Below are 17,686 nucleotides of genomic sequence, written 5' to 3'. Positions count from 1 at the left end.
TTCAAGAGGACATACCTTCGGGATAGTGCATCAGCAACTATGTTTTATTTACCTTTTTTATACTTGATAACATAAGGGAATGTCTCAATAAACGTGACCCATCTCGTGTATCTCTTGCTGAGCTTACTCTGTCCTTTTAAGTACTTGAGAGACTCATGGTCTGTGTGTATGACAAACTACCTAGGCCATAGATAATGTTGCCAAGTCCTCAAAGCTCTCACCAAAGCCTATAGTTCATTATCATAAGTTGCATAGTTGAGAGTAGCTCCTCCAAGCTTCACACTGAAGTATGCTATGGGCCTTCTATCTTGCATCAACACAGAACCAATACCAATTTCTGAGGCATCACATTCAATTTCAAATGTTTTAGAGAAGTCAGGAAATATGAGAAGAGGAGAATGAGTGAGCTTCTCTTTAAGGGTTTGAAATGCGGTTTCTTGTGCTTCTCCCCATTTGAATCCCACATACTTCTTGATTACTTCAGTCAGTGGAGCTGCTAGAGTACTGAAGTCCTCTAAAAGCGTGTATAGAAGCCAGCAAGTCTATGGGAGCTCCTCACTTCTCCCACTGTTGTTGGACTCGGCCATTCCTTGATAGCCTTGGTCTTTTCCTCATCAACCTTAACTCCATCTGCTCTTACAACAAAACATAAAATGACCAAGTTATCAGTAAAAAAGTGCATTTCTTCAAATTGGCAATGAGTTTTTCTTTTCTCAAGACATCAAGAACAGACTTAAGATGATCTAGATGTTCCTCAAAACATTTTCTGTATACTAATGTCACCAAAGTAAACTACAACAAATATGCCAATGAATGATCTAAGAACATGATTCATCAGTCTCATGAATGTACTAGGTTCATTGGTAAATCCAAATGGCATAACTAACCACTCATATAATCCATGTTTATTTTCAAATGCAGTTTTCCATTCATCTCATTCTGTCATCCTAATTTGATGATAGCCACTTTTAAAATCAATCTTAGAAAAGATGCAAGAACCATGCAATTCATCAAGCATATCATCTAATCTAGGTATAGGATGTCGATACTTCACCGTGATATTCTTGATTGGTCTACAATCAACACACATGCGCCAACTACCATCTTTCTTGGGTACATGCAGAACCGGAAAAGCAGAAGGGCTTAAGCTCTCTCGGATATAGACTTTCTCCATCAGATCTTCTACTTGTCTTTGCAAGTCCTTTGTTTCAACTGGATTAGTTCTGTAGGCTGGTCGGTTTGGTAGAGCTGATCCTGGTACAAAGTCTATCTGATGTTCAATCCCACGTATAGGTGGTAGACCAATTGGACTCTCTTCTGGAAACACATCTTCATACTCCTGCAAAGGAGCAATGAGTTAACTCGGATACACCGGTGTAAGATCAGTCAAAGTTAAAAAGGATTGCTAGAACTATAGATAGCTCTCCTAATGTGGCTGATATTGCTAGAATGGATAGAACTAAAACTGATAGTACTGCTAGGACTGATCATAAGTTTGCTAGTGCTGCTAGGACTGGTCATAATTCAATGCATATAAATCATCAAGTATCCTTTGTCATAATGCTAGTAACATGTCTAAGCCATTGATTGTAGATCTCATCATATGATTAGTGACACAGTCCAATTAAGGATATAAAACCAATTAATGGTCATGTTATGATAGCTAACGGTGATAAAATCCCTATTAGAGAAATAGGAAACCTGAAACTTTTTGATAAACACACTAGAGCTTTATATATGCTTGAATTCACTTCAAATTTGCTATCTATTAAGAAGTGCACAACTGATTTAAATTGAAATGTTATATTCAGTCTTTATGATGTGAAAGTTTTAGGATATTGAGAATAGCCAATTGATTGGAAAAGGAATCACTTAGGGAGATCTCTATTTGCTTGAAGAACTTGATCATGTATCCAATTATAACTGCTCATTTACTTATGCTTCTAGTTTAAATAAAAATGCATTGTGGCATGCTAGATTATGACACCCTCATGATAGAGCTTTGAACTTGATGTTACGAGGTGTTGTTTTTGAGAATAAGGATTATGAAGCTTGTTTGTAAAACGATTTTTCCAAGAACATCTATTGTTTATGATATTTGCTTTTATTTGATTGACTCTGATGTTTGGACCGCACCTTGCTTATCTAGAGAGAATCATAAATACTTTGTCACATTCATAGATGAAAAAAAATCCAAATACACCTAGTTAACATTAATTCCATTAAAAGATAGGGTACTAGATGCATTAAGAACTTTCAAGCTTACGTAACTAACCATTATCATGGTAAAATTAAAATTTTGAGATCGGATAATAGAGGAGAATACACAAGCCATGCATTCAAGCATCATCTAGCTCACATGGGATTCTTCATCAAACAAGCTGTCCATACACACCTCAACAGAATGGTGTGGCCGAGAGGAAGAATAGGCATCTGATGGAGGTTGCTAGGTCTCTGATATTCCAAGCCAACGTGCCTAAGAGGTTCTGGAGTAATGTTGTTGCCACGACATGTTACCTCATCAACCGGATTCCTACAAAGGTGTTGAGAGATCAGGCACCATTTGAAGTCTTGGACAAGCATATGCCATCAGTGGAGTACCTGAGAGTATTTGGATGTCTAAGCTATGTTCTAATACCAGGATGAGGAAAAACCTAGAAGCTAGGAGTACAAAGGCAATGTTCATAGGCTACTCTACAACACAAAAAGGATGCAAATGCTATGATCCAGTAGCTAGAAGAGTGCTAATATCAAGAGATGTGAAGTTTAGATGTGAAGTTTATTAAAGCAAGGGGGTATTATGATGAAAGGAATCAGGAGGGCTTGAGGGATCTCACCTCAAACAAGGCAGGCGCCTTAAGGATCATTTTGAAGGGTCTAGGAATCAAGATGACCCAGGATCAGAATACTAGTGGTGAAGAACAACAAAAGAGCTCTCATACGCCTATTGAGGCTGATCAGACACCTCACTTTGATCCTGAGTGTTGACTTGAAGAGAGGAATGGAGCCAAAGGAGAAGTATGGAGGAGTTTGGGTATGGTGCAAAGATAGGGCAAGATCTTCAGAGATTGTATATCAAGTCTTCATGAGGGTTTAAAGAAGCCCAAAAGTGTCATGAAGGTTGTGCAGAGATAGGGTTTAAGTGCAAAGATAGGGCGTTCTAGAAGTTCAGACGGCACGGACAGTACTGATCCGTACGGACCGTGCAAACTTAAGGCGACCCAAATGGAGTTAGGATCGACCTTCAGAGAAGCTGGGGTGAGATGTGCAAAGTTAGGGCGAGGTATGGACAGGCGGTCCGTACCATCGACCGTACAAGAAGAAGTGGCCGTACCAAGCTGATTCATGTCGACCAAGAGAAGTGAAAACTTAGTGTGCGGCTTACCATGATGGAATATGACTGTTGGGGAGTTTAGATGATAAGGGAATATGCCATAGGATCTGTGTGGTCCAAGACAGGCTGGAAAGGGAAAGGCACTTTCACTTTACAGCCTTATCCACACAAGTATCCATCCTGTCCCTTGATTCATACTGAAGCTATCTCAACCATTCAAGCAAGCCAGTCAGTGAGTGTCTTCAACCAATAAGCAGCCAGCATTCAAATAACCTTGACCAGACCACAGACTCAATCCTAGGCGTCCATAATACGTCTTTTACAGCCATTAGATAGAGGTTATGAGATTGCAAGTTGTAAAGCTCATATATAAGCTTATGTTGGGCGATTTGTAAAGACTAACTGAGTACGGGGGATTGCAAGTTGTAAAGCTCATATATAATCTCTCTTTCTAAATCACATATATAAGCTCATATATAAGCTCATAGAACAAGCTCTCACCTTGCTCCATCGGAGCTTATACACATTCACACATACACATCCCTCAGCTAATATCTAAGCCATGAAGAAGACAGCTCCATATGGTTCAGTTCCTCCATGATGATGAAGACTTAAGTAAAGAGCTCCTAAGATCCTTATCTGGTTACGAGACGAGTGATAAGGGATAATCCTTGAAACAGAGAGACGAGGCTCGATTTGTTCAAGGCATGTGGGATGATTGGTGACACAAGTGGCTGCGGAAAGGCTTCTTGATACTTCTAAGTGGCTAGATCGGATATGACACACCGAGACAGACACTCTTAACTCTGGATATTACACACAAGAACAATCAAACAATTCGACAAGCAAGAGGATGAAAGAAATAAGGGTTTTGATAAAAGATTGCATAACTTAGAAAGAGTTTGACACAAACATATAAAGAGATAATTTGGAACACGTTCCAAGCTTTCTCGAAATCTAAAGATAATAAAGGGAACAGGCTCCCTTGGAACTCAAATACTTAGACTTAAATACTTAGAGTTTTTGAACACAATAACATAAAAACATAGGATAAATATAACATAAGATAGATAGGTTGGTCTGGGATAAGGTTAGACCGTGGTGTTTGTTGTGGTAGTACTTGAGTTCAATGGTAGTACTTAGGGATCAAATCCACAAGGAGCTAGGGAACCTATTAAATCTAGTTAAATTATTAATTCTAAGTGTTTGTTGTTTTATGGGTTTAAAAGTAAATAGCAATCCTAATTGAGCAAGTCTATTGCTCGACTAACAAGATGATTGGTGGTGTAACTTGTTGGAAAGGTATTAGATGCATGGTTTCTATTCAGGTGTTGGAGATTATAATCCTATAGATGCCTAATAATTGCATGCATGATATATTAGAGCTCAACTCCTTAATCACAGTGATCAGCGATGGCAATTTTTTACTTGTTAACTGACTATATCTTGGATCTCAACGGTTAGTCTTTTGATCACAAGAAAGTTTCGATCGATGATCCTATAGGGATATCGATCGATGATCCTATAGGGATATCGATCGATACACCTTTCGCAATGTCGATCGATTGTCAGAAGACCGTATCGATCGATGCTTTTAGCTAAGCCCTAGGCGCATGTTGATAATGCTGACTAGCTTTCTAGATCAGCGGTTAGCCTTTTTCTAGCAGTCCTAGTATGATAGATTAGATTTAGATTCAGGACAGGATGGTCAAGGATTCTTGACTCATGCAGATTCCTAGGTTCATGTTCTAGTTAGCAAGGCTAAAACAAGCAGTAAAAACAATCTATCAATGAATACCACAACTTAGCAAATCTATAGTTGGGGCTAATCCCTCTAACCTATTTGAACCCTGAATCTAACAAGTAAACTACTCAGACATAGCTAAGCAATTCATAACACAAAATATAGAAAAAAACTGCATAGAATAGACTAGATGAATCAATGGAGTTCCAATCACAAATCTCTCTATGATCTTCTCTCCTAAGAATACAATGGTGGCTGAAAAATTCTGTAAAACTGTGTAAAACTCTGTGTCTCATGCCTCCTAACACTTAGGCAACTATATAGCTATTAGGTTAAAAACTCGTCAGGGGTAATCTTGTAATTTGGTGAAGTCTTGGGTTTAAAGTCGGCTGGAACCAAGTCGCACGCTCCACGTCTCGACATCGATCGATGGTACAGGATGTACATCGATCGATTTCGTCTTCTTCGTATCGACCTCTTACGGTCAGCTCGGATGAAATCTCTTTTAAGCTCCTAAATGCTCCATAATCATTACTTTAGTCCAAGATACTTCTGAACCTGAAAACATACCTAATATGATAGAATATATAGTATATAGATAGTAAAATACTTATATACCATGGGTGAAAATGGGTCAAATCCATAGTATATCAACTCCCCCAGACTTACTCTTTTGCTTGTCCTCAAGCAAAACAAACAAGCAGTCTCTCTGAAAGAGGTTTGAAAACAGCAGAGACTTAAAGATTTAAAACATAGAAATAATCACATCTACAATTTCGCAAACCACATCTAAAAAGTCCTAATTACAAAAGCACATTATGCAATATCCTATCTTAGAACCCAAATTCAACTAGTCTACAACCTAGCAAATCATGTCTGACATTCCGCTCTACTAACCTCATTTCTTAGCATAAATATAAAAGTGCATGCTTTACCTTGGGAGTATCGATCACAGGATGCATGGATATCAGACAAGTATCTTGAACTGCAGGTAAAAGTTAGTTCCTAATTTTACTCTCTCTAATTTCTCTCTTGAGTCAAAGTCTGTTTTCATTGCAAGATCAGTGACCAAGATTGGACAGGCTTCCATTAATCAAGACTTAATGGTGGTTGCCACCAAGTCATGTTCACTTCTTTTTGACCTATATCCAAGAATTATTTGTGAAGCGAGCCTTGAAGATTGCCACTTCAAAGTCCCGTTCGAATTCTTTTATTGGAATCTTTATGAAGCAAGCCTTAATGGATTTAGCCACCAAGCCCTGTTCATATTCCTCCTAACTAGATCCTAAGTCCTAAATAAGCAATAAATTTCGATTTCTTTTTTTGCATAACTAACTAACTACTCTAGGGTCGAAATAGAGAGAGAAAACTGTGATAAATAAATCTACATAAGGCGTTACCTTCCAGACTTGTCTGAAGAATCCGATCCCATGTATACCAAGCCCCAAGACAAGCGATTATGTCAGGTTTAGTGTTGGAGGTCAGCTTTGGTTCCTTCAAACAATCAAGGCAAGTGTGTATAGTTGACATGTTGATCCACTTTAGGATCTTAGTACTACCTGCAATCATTAAATCTAGAATTGTGCTAAAGAGTGGTTAGACATTCAAGTATAAAAAAGGTCATTGTCCCTTTAACATAGCTAAGCATAATTTTATTAAAATCCTTTTATAAGAATCAGAATAAATTATATCAGTAAACCTCCCCCCCCCCCCCCAGACTTAAATTACACTGTCCCAGTGTAACATAGTCGGAGTTACGGTGGAAATAAATCGTAAGTAGAAATATAACAAGTAAGGAAGATTAACCTGACCAGAGTGGGAATCGATCGATGTGCATCGGTATGCATCGATCGTCGTGTGGGAGTGTATGTCGATCGATGTCGACGTCTCGTCCACGGTCGATATGTTGGTAATCATCCTACTTGGGTCTTGTAATAAATCTGAAAGAATGAAAACGAAAGTAAATACTTATAACTAAGAAAACCAATTAAAATTACCTAATAGTGGGTTGCCTCCAACTCAGCGCTTTGTTATAGTCATTTAGCTTGACTGTGGAGGTATGTGGCTAGTTGGTGGAAAGACAGCTACTTGTTGGGAAACAAGCATCCACCTCATCTCTGCACATTCTGGACCAAGCTGTAATGAAACTTCTTGTGGCCTCATCGTTTCTGGTCCGTCTCTCATCCATCTTCTGTATTGCATTTGAGATGTTTTATAGCCTTTCTTGGATGTCCTCGATGCTGGACTGATGCCATCCTATCTTGCTGTAGGCCTATGCTGATAGCTCGTTCATTTCCTTATGCATTGACTCCACTTTGTTTTGTATCAGCTGCTCGTCGTCTCATGTAGACGTGGTATCGATCGACGACCAAGTGTCTATCGATCGTTGCTGGTGTAGTACTGTCGATCGATTTGGAATGTGCCCTTTCGATCGATGCTTCTGAATGGCTTTGACTTCCTTGTGTAATCATTCTGCTTGGCTATCTAGTCCACTGAGTTTGACGTCGAATGGAAAGTAGATGTCATCACATCACTTCTCAAATCGTTCCCCCATGTTGTCTATAGCTATGTAAAGTTTTGATGTGATCTGGTCAACTTCTGCTGCTGTGTAGGGAATATGTTCTGTAGGTTTCTTGCTGTCGAGCGATATCATGCGGAACCTATTGATCGATGTTGAACCTGCTTCCTGAAAATCATGTTGATCATTGTGGGAACCGAAAATCACACTGTCGATTTCCGTTTAAATAAGGAAACTAGGAAAACCCTAATTTCCCAGAGGACCCGGATATCTGTTAATTACCACACGTCAAGCAATAAAAACACGAGAATAACAACGATAAAAATAAGAAATCGAAAAGAGAGCAAAGTAGATCTTATACCGAATGTGCGTATGAGCGTTACAACAAGGTATAAGCCTGGGCTCGAGAGCTGTCGGTGAGATTCCTAGTCCTAGCAACCCTAAGACGGCTAAACCTAATTGAGTCGCAGCTCGAAATAACAAAAACGGAAAATTGCCTAAATTGCTCTAAGTGCTAAGTTTGCTCTGAAAAAGTTCTCCTCTTCTGCTCCTCGCCTAGGACTCCTTATATACTAGCTCCAAGGTCGGTTTACGCTTTTACTCTTCTGCCCCTTAAGCCGTCATAGCATAAAAATGGAGATATTCCATTTTCCCGATCTTCACAATTATCTTCAAAACTTCCGTATTTATCCGCGGAAACTTGACATTTATCCTTCCTCGTGGGCCAAGCGTGAACCATGATGTTGTTCACGGGCTTTTGGTTAGGAAAAATCGTAGGATGGGCCTCGAGTCGTGTTTTAGGTCCCTTTGGGCCGTCTTCCGACTCGACACGTTTACTACGAGTTTTCCGCGGTTTCTAATCCGCGAAGTTTGATCGATGAATTAGAATAGCGGGAAACATGGACTGAGCTTGCTACGGTCTTCGGGAGATAGCATTCGAAGGTTTGACGAGAATGCAAGGACTGGTGTCGTATCGATGTTCGGAAAGGCTCAATCGCTACACAGCGACCGAACTTTGGCTCGAGCCCGTTCGCTACGTAGCGACCGAGCGAGACGAGCGGGACGAGCGCTCGGTCGCTGCGTAGCGACCGAGCTTGGCTCGGGTTTGGTCGCTGCATAGCGACCGGACGGCGTGTATGTGTGGTGACCGAGCTTGGTTCGTTCGGTTTGAATCCCAAAAGATACTTCTTCGTAAAAACTTCGTATTGGTTATTTTTACGAAAATTACATCTCTTCTTTTACTATCTCTTTCGGAAATACGATCTCCGAGGATTTTCGGGTGTTAATTCCGTCGTAACCGTTTTTGACCCCAACAGTTAGCCCCCCAGCCCGTTAGGATCGTGCATCGTAGGATCCTAGCGTGCGGTTAGGCATGTTTGGCAAGTTAGGCGTGATGGATGGAATTAATATCCGAAAGTCCGAGCTTGAATAGTAAATCCTCATGTCTTATAAGAAGGGAGGTAACTTGTTCCATAATTTTTTCACTTTCTTGTCTTTCTCTAAGATCTTTCTTAAACAAAAAACTTTCTATCTTTCTCTCCACCCTTTTCCTCTATTCTCTCAAGAGAAGTGTAAAGATGTCGAGCAAGAAAAAGATTGCGAAAAAAGGGTCTTCGTCCGCGAGTCCTTATGAAGAGCTCGTCGTTCCGAAGATGGAGTTCGTGCCTCACTCGGTGCATCCTGCCGAGAACGAGGCATGGTGGGTTGCTCATTATGGCTCGTTGACCCCTCCCAAGGAGAAGCCGTTCCCGGTCCTGGTCCATCGTGGAGTCGAGGAAGAGGATGCAAGCAGGACTACTGACGAGTTTCTCGCGACGATGCGATCGTTCTACCACATCCTGGATGCTGTGGAGTTCCGGGTTCCCTGCCGCGGGGAATGTGCTAACAGCCCCCCGGAGGGTTACTTTACTTGCTATGAGGCGTTCGTAGTGCGTTGTCGCCTATGGTTCCCCATACCCGAAATTCTCGTCCGAGTGTTGGACCGTTTCGAAGTTGCGATAAGTCAGTTGACACCCCTTGCCATTCAGCATCTTATTGGGATCTTGATCCTAAGCTACGAGCATGGCCTTTCCCTTTCCGTCGGTTATAGTAGAGTTTCTGAACCGTTTGGAAGTTTCGATAAGTCAGATTTCTCCCCGCGGTATAAAGCACCTTGTCGGGTTGCTAGTCTTGGGATAAGAGCGAGGCATGGAGCTCACTGCTGATTATCTCGAAGCTTTCCTTACCCTGTCTCGAGTTGGGACCGATTGTCTATACGGTTTAAAGTCGCGTACTCATATGGAAGTCCTGAAGGGATTCCCTCAGGATGGTTGTGGATGGAAGAGTTATTTTTTCTACGTTAGATTGGACCAAGCCTCGGTCGCCGTGGAGTGCCTTCCCTCGTTTAGGCGACTGTGGGAGACAGGAGGTAACGTACTGAACGATCCCTCGTTGCCTTTCTTACTACCCGTTTTTTTTTATATTCCTCCATATCTGTACTACGTTCATTTTGCAGTACACAACCCCATTCCTCCTTTTCCGGAAGATTTGTGCATCGTCCGAGACCTTCTCCGTGGTGGTCCGCTGTTTTGGGGTCATTTTTCTCCCGAGAGGGTCCGTGCGGCGGTCGAGGCTCATCGATCTCGTTTCATCTCATCAATTGATAATGTTATGGAGGCTTCTTTTGAAGATACCTCCTCATCCGCTGTCTATGCCGCTGGGCGGAGCAGTGGTCGAGGGTCGCTTGATGCTGAGGAAGATGGAGAGCCGACCGTAGAGGATCTTATTTGGATGGACTGATCCTTTGTATTGATGGTTGAGTTTGATTATCGTTTTAGCTGTTTTCGGCCGAGTGTGGCCTTTTGGATTTAGCTTAGGCCTAGATGGCCGTTATTTGTATTTACCGGGACTGGCCGTTGGTGGCTTTGAATCCCTTGCCGCTCTACGCGGTTTATTTATATGATAAATGTTTTGTTTCGAATTTTCCTGAGTAGGGTTGAAGTAAATACGAGTTGTCGTCTCGTATTTAGTTCTGATTAGACGTTCAATCTGTTGGTTCGTTCGTGATTTTCGAAAAATTTACTTATCTTTACGATTTTCGAGAACATTGAGATATGAACGGCGAGATATGGTTTAGGATCTCGTATCTTTTAGATATCATGCCTTGAGATGTTTGAGACCAGAGCGTTGGGTTTAGGGCAAGACCTAGGTTTACTTTCGGTTAAGTTTTGTGCGGTGACTAGCCGGCTATCGTTTTTCCTGTTGCGATTTCTTCCTGACTCGCACCGATTTAAAGTCCGCGATATGTTCTCGGCTTATATGACTTGTATGGTACGAATCGAGCATCTTCTCAGAATCAACTGGAAGTGCTTAACCAAAATTTCGGATTTTTGTTGTAGCGCGCTTTTATCCTTGTGCTGGACGTTTTTAAAGATCAAAAGAGTGATCGGATTGCGTTTGTTTAAGACGGCTGGCGTGTTCGTCGGGGCCAATCGACGAACAGGGTGTAAGGTTTTTGGTGGTCGCGTTCGGACAATTTGTTAGTATTGTCCTCGAATTTTAACTTTTGCGACGTCTCGCAGTTATTTCGAGGCTTATACGTGTATTTTTGCGTGTTTGAAAGGCGATAATCTTTACGATTTTTGGGCCGGAAGGGGCCGCAGACAAGAGTCTTAACGTTTTCAGGCGTGTCCTGAAAGTTTCTTTTGTGTTTTACTGAAGCGTAGACGTTTTCGATAAAAAAAAAAAGGACAACGTATATTGTAGTAAAAGTTTTTGAAGTTTCTAAAAACTCGATTACAATAATGAAGATTTTTCTAAGTGGGAGTATACGAGTATACGCACCCACTCCCCCTCCCCTTTTTAGAGAGGGGGATAGCTGAACTCGTCTTTTGACGAGCTGCCTACGTACCCCTTTCGAGGATCAAGCCATCTCGTAGTTTTGTTTCATGCCGCGAGTGTTCTTACTCGGCGTTAGATGTCGCGATGTCCGCCTTGACCGTGTCGATCGTGGCTGGGTCGACGCTATTTTCCGGATGTTCCGGTTGAATTGTCACGTGGGCTTCGGATTCATGTCGAGCTTCGACGTCCGCTGCGTTTGCGTCGATAGACGATTTTACTTCGTCTTCTCCTGGGGCGCTTTTGGCCGAAGATCGATCTATCTTCGCGCGTTTGCCGTTTGCGGAAGCCGTGATTTGCCTTAACTTATGCTCCGCGAGGAAGCATAGTCGCGACTGTTTTTGGCATCCCCACATGGCCGCGACTCCGCTCGGCGTTGGGAACTTGAGACCCAGGTGGTAGGTTGACGGAACTGCCTGCATGGCGTTGAGCCATGGGGTTCCCATGATCACGTTGTAGATAGCGGGATGATCGACTACCGCGAATTCGACGATTTTCGTGATCTCCTTGGCCATGACTGGCAATTGGATTGATCCGAGAGTCATTGACACTTCGCCTGAAAAACCCGTGAGTGGTTTTGGCGTTGGAATTACTTCTCCGAGTTTGATACTCATCCGCTTGAGAGTGTCGCGGAAGATTACGTTGACCGTGCTTCCCGTGTCGACGAGTACCCTTCCGACTTCTAGATCTCGTATGACGAGATCTATGACGAGCGGGTCGCAGTGAGGTTGGTCGATACCGCCGGTTTCTTCCTCTGTGAAGGTGATCGAGCAACTTTGGCCGTCTCGAGGAGGAGACCATGTAGGCCAATTTGCACTTGATTCTGCCTTCCGTTGGTAAGCCTTGATGGCCGACACGGTATCGCCGCAGTATTGTGATCCTCCGATGATCATTTTGACTCTGCGACGATTGTTATCGTTCCCTTTGTCATCCGGCCTCCTACCGCGTTTATCCCCAGGATGGTTTCGTTGAGGGGATTTTTCAGCGGGCGGATTTCTATCCGTCTTTGGAGGCCGATCAGAATCGAGGATGAGATCCTTGACGCTAGTTACTTCCGAAAGCTCTCCAGCGAGTAGCTTCGCGGCCAGTCTTGCTCCCAAGACTTTGCAATTGGTCGTGGAGTGTCCTCGGGATTGGTGGAACTCGCAGAAGGTGTTTTCGTCATACCCTTGATTGCGAGTCCATGTGTTGCCAGTGGTCCGGCCTTGATCCGAACTGATCGCAAAGTTATGCGCCCCTTGGAGATCTTCCCCCTCGTGATGGACATACTTGTCGTTACGAGAGTTCTTCTTTTTCCCCTTCGGATCTGCGTCTTTCGAGGATGGTCTTGCCGGCTTATGTTTTTGCGATAAGACTTTAGTTTCTTCCTCGACTATGATGTAGTCCGTTGCTTTGTGGAGGGCGTCCTGGATCGTTCGCGGTTTGTCGAGAGTTATCCATTTTCTGAATTTCGACTTGTACCAGAGCGTCTTTCTCAGCGCGTCGATGGCCACTTTGTCGCTTATCCCGCTGACCCTGGACATTATCAGCTTGAACCGACTGATAAACTCACGGAGGGGTTCGTCTTCCCTCTGGGAGAGACTCCAGAGGTCAACATCGGAGGTTTCCTTGTCTATGAATACAGAGTACTGTTTGAGGAATTCCGATGCGAGCTGTCGAAAACTCCCGATGGTGTTGCGACGAAGGCGTGCGAACCATTCGAGCGCTGCTCCTTCGAGATTTTCGACGAACAGGCGGCAATAGCCGGCATCTTTTTCGCCGTCCTTCAGTCTTGCTCTTTCCATCGCGATGTGGAAAGCCTGAAGGTGCGCTTTTGGATCGGCCGTACCATCGTACTTCGGTACTTTGATCTTTCCCGGATCGGACACCCTCATGTCCGAAATGCGACTGGTAAAGGGGGTCTTTCGAGCTCCTTCCAGCAGTCGATCGATCTCGGGGGCAGCACTAGTAGCATGATGGATTTGAGACTTTACGGCTCTCACTTCTGCCGCAGTCTTAGTGATGTAGTCGTGAAGATCGCGGATATCCGATGTCTCGTCAGTGGATTTCTGAGCCTGTCGGCGTTTACTGCGAGTGAGCTCGGTTTGCCTTTCGGCCAGCTCCTCTTGTTCGTTCCAATAGGCGACTTTTTCTTCTTCCGTCATTGGTTTTTCGAACGGGGAGCCTTCCCAAGCGGATCGGCTTCTGGTCCTTCTTGGATGTCTGTCGACATCCTCGTCGGTGTCGTTGGAGACATCGCTAGGATCCAGGTCAATGTGTTCGGCTTCGTTATCCTCCGAGTCCTTTGCAGGGAGCGGAAGATTTTCAGGGCTCCCCTTTTCGACGGGAGATTTCTCGCTAGGGTTTTGACCGGAAGGTCGTTCCCGCGCGAGTCCTGCTCTATCGAGTGGGGTGGCGAAGTCGAGCCTCTTCCCGCGGATTTTGGTGGTTCCGCGGGGACGGATAGCTTGGGTCCTTGCCGTTAAGGTTTCAACCTGTTTGGTCAAGGTATTCACGAGCTTATCCTGTTCTTCCGACCTTTTCTCATAGGTGGCGAACATCTTTTTGAACTCCTCGAGCGTCGCGGCGTTGGCTTGCGCGTTGGCTGCGGATACGTCCGCTACTAGAGTGTGGAGATCGGTGCCGCTGCCTCCATTAAGAGGAGTTCGCACGTTATCCGCGTCGTTGGTTGACATGTCAGATTGTGTGGCTTTTGCGGGTTAGATTGATCCGTAAGTCCCCCTCCCTCTAGCGCCAAACTGTGGGAACCGAAATTCACACTGTCGATTTCCGTTTAAATAAGGAAACTAGGAAAACCCTAATTTTCCAGAGGACCCGGATATCTGTTAATTACCACAGGTCAAGCAATCAGAACACGAGAATAACAACGATAAAAATAAGAAATCGAAAAGAGAGCAAAGTAGATCTTATTCCGAATCTGCGTATGAGCGTTACAACAAGGTATAAGCCTGGGCTCGAGAGCTGTCGGCGAGATTCCTAGTTCTAGCAACCCTAAGACGGCTAAACCTAATTGAGTCGCAGCTCGAAATAACAAAAACGGAAAATTGCCTAAATTGCTCTAAGTGCTAAGTTTGCTCTAAAAAAAGTTCTCTTCTCTTGCTCCTCGCCTAGGACTCCTTATATACTAGCTCCAAGGTCGGTTTACGCTTTTACTCTTCTGCCCTTAAGCCGTCATAGCATAAAAATGGAGATATTCCATTTTTCCCGTTCTTCACAATTTACTTCAAAACTTTCGTATTTATCCGCGAAAACTTGACATTTATCCTTCCTATCGATGTTCGGAAAGGTTCAATCGCTACACAGCGACCGAACTTTGGCTCGAGCCCGGTCGCTACGTAGCGACCAAGCGAGACGAGTGCTCGGTCGCTACGTAGCGACCGAGCGGGACGATCGCTCGGTCGGTACGTAGCGACCGAGCTTGGCTGAGCTCGGTCGCTACGTAGCGACCGAGCTTTGGCTCGAGCTCGGTCGCTACGTAGCGACCGAGCGGGACGAGCGCTCGGTCGCTGCGTAGCGACCAAGCTTGGCTCGGGTTTGGTCGCTGCATAGCGACCGGACGGCGTGTATGCGTGGTGACCGAGCTTGGTTCGTTCGGTTTGAATCCCAAAGGATACTTCTTCGTAAAAACTTCGTATTGGTTATTTTTACGAAAATTACATCTCTTCTTTTACTATCTCTTTCGGAAATACGATCTCCGAGGATTTTCGGGTGGTAATTCCGTCGTAACCGTTTTTTGACCCCAACAATCATTAAGCTTACCAATGTCCCTCTGGACATTCATCATCTGTGTAGACAAGGTGTCCAAGTATTGCATGATAGGGGAGGTGAAATGGTCGTGCATATCCTCATAAGATTTTAACCTATCTTCCATGGCTGCGAACCTTGTGTCGATCTATGTGATGTTGCAGATATCGATCGATGTGGCTGGTTGTGGATCTTTCATGCGAATGGTGTCCAGCTCTTACTGTAGCAGATAAATTCTCGTGCTCAACCAGTCCACGTTCTTGTTGAGAGGGTTCTAAACGTCGTTAATCCTCGTGTTGATGTATGCGATCTCCCATTCATCCTTCTTCTCTGCCAAACTTTCCGGTTCTGCAGGAATCTAGGATGTCTGTGGTTTGACGTCGATCGATGTTGCTTTCTTGGCGTCGTTGTGATGTCGTAGCTTTCTTCTCAAGGTTGTGCTGCATACTCTCAATCTTTGTCCTCATCTCTGCCATACTTCTGAAAAGCTCATTGTAACCTCTGTCCAAAGGTTGATAGGTGTCATCTACTAATGTCTTGAGTTCATCTTATAGCTTTTCGTGAGCTCCACAAATACCAGTCACCATCTCATTGATCTCATCTTTGGTGTAGATCTCTGGTGCCAGTCTTGTTGTAGGTGTGAAGGAAGTGACATATTCTGGAAGACATATGTGACTCTCTTCAAATAGGGATGCTCTCTCCATAATTTTTCTGATGTTGTCCTTGGTAACATGGATCATCTCTGTAGACTCCATATTCGTCCTTCTGTTCCCATTTGAACTTTCTGGCTCCATAGGTGTCGTAAGCGCAATGTCCAAATTTGTAACGTCTGTCGATCGATGGTGAAGGTTCCGTATCGAGCGACGTTGGTGTTACCCTGTCAAGCGATGTAGGAGCAACCATATCGATCGATGCATGGCCAACTGGTCTGCACGATTGGTGTGAACCAATTTATGTTGTGTTGGCCTTTGGATTTTCGTCTGGAACTGCTGATCTGGTGTCTGGAGTGCTGCGTTGCTGCATAAACAGGTTGTCTGGTCCATTGGCCACTTGAAGAATATATGCTATGTCCTCTCTGGATACTTGTAGAATCCTTCCATCCATAGCTCTTGCATGTCCATCTGAGTCCCTTAAAATACCAAATTCATCAGGAGTTATATAATCATAATCAATACTCAAATCCTATTTAGTAAATAGAGAATTAAAGTTTCTGGATTGAATGCTCTTTCTGGATGTTCCTTCTGGTTGATTTGTGGGAGCATTCATCTTTTTTGCTTCGAAGGCGACGGCCTTAATATCGATCGATGTACCAGGTGTGGTATCGATCGATGCAAAAGATCGTTTTGCTAGATGAGGGTGGGTATCGACTGATGTTGAGTAGACTCTGTCGGTCGATGGTGAAGACGTGTTGTTGATGGAATGGCGTGAATATCTGTCATCCTGCATAGAAATCTCAATAGATCTTTCCTTCCAGTAATCCTCATCATACTCCTCAGTAGGATCCTCATTGGGTGAAGTAATTACAGTCTCTACTACAAAACTTTCATGGAATCCACTGTCTGCCCGACTGCCTATGGAATAGTCGTCTTCATCAACTTGCATAGGCTCGGGTGTAGTGTCTGAAGGGTTGGTTGTAGGTTCTGGTAGGTTTGCTAAAGGTTTAGGTGGTGGTCTGAGTGCGTTTATTCGGTTACTATCAATAGATGGTAATCTCACTCGGTATGTGAGAGGTTCCCGTCGATCGATATCGGTCTCTCTCTGTCGATCGATGGCTGGCTCATGCGGTCGATCGAGTTTGACGTAGAAAGGGGAGGGTGGGTGAGGATGTTTTTCTGCGAATTCCTCATGATTCATAATTTGAACTGCATTACACTCCGCAGTCGATTCAGCAGATGACGTCGATCAATTTTTAGAGTATTCTATCGATCGATCTTCGTCATGGTCTGTCGATCGATGTGCACCGATTGACATCGGTCGACACCATTGAGATCTGCCGAAACTCATGGAGCTTTCAACTTTGAAGTCTCCTTCTCCAAGCTTCTCATGCTTCACCACTTGGCAGAAATCATCATCTATGATGGCATTCACGTGGTGTTTTGCTTTCTCAACTCCTGCCTCTCTAGTCAAGGCTTCTTGCCTCTTTACAGTGTCTGCAGTCTGAACCACTTGCATTTCAAGCTTCCTCACCTGAGTCCCTAAGGTCTCAATTCTTGTGTTCAGACTGTTGTAGGCTGAATCTACCTTTCCATTGAAATCCACAGTGAGTTGTTGCTGTCCTTCCAGAACTCTGTCAAGCATTGCTTCAATCTTGCTTTCCTGAGTCTGTGGTGGTGGATTCTGCTAGTATGAGTTTCCATAGCCTCTGTTGTTGTTGCTGAAAGGTTTCTGGAATTGTGAACTCTGGTTACTCCTCTGACCATTGCCATAGAAGTTTTTGTTTCCACCCTGGTTTCCAGAGCTCTGAAATCCA

This window comes from Brassica napus, chromosome A7 (assembly GCF_020379485.1).
Source record: "Brassica napus cultivar Da-Ae chromosome A7, Da-Ae, whole genome shotgun sequence".
Classification (NCBI taxonomy): domain Eukaryota; kingdom Viridiplantae; phylum Streptophyta; class Magnoliopsida; order Brassicales; family Brassicaceae; genus Brassica; species Brassica napus.
Note: the sequence above shows the minus strand (reverse complement) of the source record.